Here is a 4,258-nt window from a genome sequence, read left to right as displayed (position 1 = left end):
AACAATCATCTACAAGCCTACATATACCAGCATGATTTCATACAATGTGCACGATATGTAGTCCATGTCTGTCTCTCTGTCTGTCTAGATATATGTTTATAATTGAGTTGATGATAGTTGCATCTGTGCGCCAAACTGTGTCTGAGCAGCAGACTGTAACTTGAAATAATTGCATGAAAATGTCTGTATCTTCTTAATTTTATGCAGGTTAGTTCAGCTAGTAAGAAAGGTCACTATCTTTTTTATCTATTTCTGTAACTAAACCATTCAGTCTTTCTACATGATGCCGTAAATCCAACATTTCCCCAATTCGCTCCCTGTGAGAAGACAATGCGGTGTGCAATGAAAGTGATAGCCTGTCACTTGGCACTTCAGTTCTGCGTACCACCAAGTCTTATTAGACTCCTTAGTTCTAACTGCAAGTTCCCTGCCATGTCCATGAAAGGGGATTGAGTCCGTATTGAACCATTATCTAAAACACAAAACTATGAGAAAGCTTTCGTGATCTATTGGTGCGCATCGCTACCTTCCGAGTAGTGGCCAGTACTACTACTACTAAAGGTAATTATACTAAGGAACGAATGAACGAAAGAGAGAGTATCATTACTCAGTACACTTAGAGGCTATGTGTGTACTAGTAACTTGTTACTTGATTTAAGTCACGAAAAGTCGCATCCAACGTCAGCCCCATCCTATGTAATGTGTGATGTCCAGAGCCGGCCCTAGCCATTTGGGGGCCATATGCGAGATTTGATAGTAGCCCCAAAACCATCCCCCCTCTCAATGAAAAAAATTTTAGTGGTGCCCATGTTTATGGCGTATAGAGAATGTTTAGTTAAAACTAAAATAAACACAAACATTTAAATAATGCACATCACAGAACATGTATTGCACTTTAACATACACTGTACTTGTTGAAGAAATTGATGTAATAATCAATACAAATGTAAATAGTGCACTATGCATATTGAAATCAGAGCAATAACTAATAAACTGTTTAGGTAAAATAACATCCACACCAAAAATACTCAATACTGAAAATACTATAGTGCACAAAAAACTGAATTTAAATAATACAATTCTATCAAAAATCATTAGCTGACAACTGGCAAACTACTGCAGTACTTAACTACTAGCTGATCATTATCATCATTTGGATGGCAACTGGCAGTAGGCTAGCTAGCAAAGTGAGCTGGATTATTACTTTATAATGATATATAATTTATAAAGACATGTAAATTCCTCACAAAGTTATGACTTAAAGTCCCACTGCTTGGAATTTAGAAAACACAGAACATCACTAAAGTTCCCCTGACATTATCTTTATAAACTCCACCACAATATACATTATATCCATCATATTTACATTACATTTAGCATACATATCCCTGACGCGTGTATTGACCTCACTGGAGACAATATGCTCGAGTCACAGATTAAATGCCCCTCTCCCTCTCGGGTTTACATGGTCTTAGTTTATTGCACTAGAGACGAGTTGTTTACCCGCAGCACTGCACAGGGCAAAGGACTGTCTAGTGCATTGCGCCTTGTTTAATACTTTGTTTTAATGATCTTACCGAGTGGTTTTTTACGTCACTGGTGGGGCTACAAAGCCATGAATCGAAGTGTTTTATCAAGTTAGGATTAAAACACGATGTACAGTACTGAACAGTGTACAACAGACCCACAACAATTTAGAGAGCATAATGATAAAGGAAACCACTGATCCGCATTAACCATGAAACGTCCATCAGCAATGTACTTTACCTTGAAACCCACAATAAATGGACCAGACCGTTACCTTGCACTTTTAAAATGCGTCCATTTCGGGAATGTTACATGGATACCATCATCTCAGACATTAGATTTTGCACGTAAACTGTGGGCTTAGATCGTGGAAAATTGTGCATGTTTTCAAAATTTCTACGCCATTTACTGGTGTTCTTGGGATGCTCCTTCTGTGTGACCATATACCTCGAGTAAACGTTTACTCGGTCTGCTTGAGCAAGTGGGTTGAAATGACGTGTGTAAGCCGAAAGCCAGTAATGTATTTTGATACCAGACATTACAGCTTTCATGACCAGGGGCGCAGCGAGGATTTCAGGGCCCCATGAAAGTAAAAAAGGTAGTTACCGAAATGTGACCCATCGGGAGGATAGCTAAACCCGGGGGTTATGCCTGTGAGGAGAGGTTGAGGGATGGATGAGGAAGCTCGCCACTTGATAGGTCCGGTCGTTGAGGTAGGAGGAGAAACAAGTGAGAGCAGTCCCAGAGATTCCAAGGTCAGCGAGGCAGGAGAGGAGGATGGAGTGATCGACGGTGTCAAATGTTGCGGAGAGACCAAGGAGGATGAGGATTGAGGAGAGGGAGGCTGCCCGAGCACAGTTGAGGGAGTCAGTGACTGCCAGGACAGCAGTCTCAGTGGTGTGAGCGGTGTTTGGAAGGCGGATTGCAGAGGATCAAGAAGTGAGAGATGGGAAAGGAATGCAGAGAGCTGACAGTGGACCGCACGCTCGAGGGTCTTTGAGAGGAAGGGGAGTAGGGCGACAGGGCAGAGACAGGTGCCTCTGAGGAGAGGTGGGGTCAAGGGTAGGTTTCTTGAGGAGTGGGATGACCGCAGCTTGTTTAAATGCAAGAGGGGAAACAGCCAGAGAGGAGTGAGGAGTTGAGGAGGGAGGAGAAGAAGGGGAGTTGAAATGGAGCAGACGCTTGCAGGAGGCGAGTAGAGAGAGGGTCCAGGGGACATATTATGGGTTTGTGACCTAGGAGGAGAGAGGAAAGTTCAGAGTCTGAGAGAGGAGAGAATGAAGAAATGGAAGCTTGATCGGTGGGAGACTTGGGCAGGGTGGGAGTGGAGAGGAGACTGTTGAAGAGCTTGTGGATGTCTGTGATCTTGTAGAAGAATGAGGCAAAATGATGAGGTGAGATGAGATGAGGGAGGAGGGGGGAGATGAGAGAGAAGGTGGAGTAAAGCTTGCAGGGGTTGTGGACAGTGGATTCAAAGAATGACTGGAAGTAAGACTGAGGTGAGCGAGGAGGGGAATGTGGGCAGTAGAGAGTGGTAGAGTGCGAGGGTCGCTGGGAGTTTGGATCTCTTCCACTTGTGCTCAGTGGTGCGCAGACTGGATCAGGTTGAGCGGAGAACAGAAGAGATCCAAGGCTGAGGAGGGGAGGGATGGACAGAACGAGACGGTGTAAATGAAGAACTTTTTCCTGAAATCAGGAGCGATTCAAACTTCCGGTTTGAAATAGCTGTAGAACTGTCGCTATTTCGGTTGGAATTTCATGAATAAATTAATATAGGGACAACCTATGGACTGCCTACAAGACGCACAATCCCAAGAAAAAGGGAGCAAAGTCGATCCACGAATTGTTTATGAAGGCAAAAAAAAAATAGGCAATTAACCAATCGTGAAGCATGAATCGATTCCAAAGTACAACAACCCTGCTAGCACATTGCCTCAATGCTGTAGCAATATAAATTATATTGCTACAATGTTATTGGCAATGTTGTGTGTTAGCAGGGAATACCTGTACAGTTTTTTTCCAACAATCTGAAAAGTTAAATACTGGTGCTGAAAAATTAAGTACTAATAAAACAGAAGTATTTGGCACACACAAGTAATGTGTGTTGGTTCGGCAGTTACTGCTCTCAGGAAGGTAATGTGACTGCCTCCCGTCTCCAAAAAAGCTCCCGTCATTGATGAAGCAGGCGTGACCGCACCTTCCCAAGCTCTTCACTATGACTTCACATCTTGTCGCTATTAAAATCTAGGATGTGTCACAGAGTGGAAGTTATACAGTACCACTGGGGGGTAAAACTTATGGAAGCACGACTACACCACCTAGCGGTTGTCTACAGCCGCTAGGACCCATTGGGAGGTTGTCGATTGCCCAAATATGCCCATTTTGCATTTACTACCTCTCAATTCTCCCTTCGATTTAGGTTATTTAAATTGGGGAATCTCAAGCCAGGAGCACACCACAGACCACACAAGACAGGTATACAATTAACTGGATTACAAATCTCTAATATAAAATCCATCAGACTTCCTCTTTATGTTAAAAAGACAAAAGTTCAAACTAAAAAATGCATTCGTGGAGGGTTCTGTTGGTCTCCTCCGGCAGCACCAGGAGCTGGAATGGGGCAGGCAATAGTCCACGTGTCCTAGTACAAATTAATGAGGGGCTCCGACAAAAATTCAGCTTCTGCTCTGGTCCGGGTTTGGCAATACAAAGAAATTACAATGTCCATGTA

This window comes from Amia ocellicauda, unplaced genomic scaffold (genome assembly GCF_036373705.1).
Source record: "Amia ocellicauda isolate fAmiCal2 unplaced genomic scaffold, fAmiCal2.hap1 HAP1_SCAFFOLD_84, whole genome shotgun sequence".
NCBI lineage: Eukaryota > Metazoa > Chordata > Actinopteri > Amiiformes > Amiidae > Amia > Amia ocellicauda.
Note: the sequence above shows the minus strand (reverse complement) of the source record.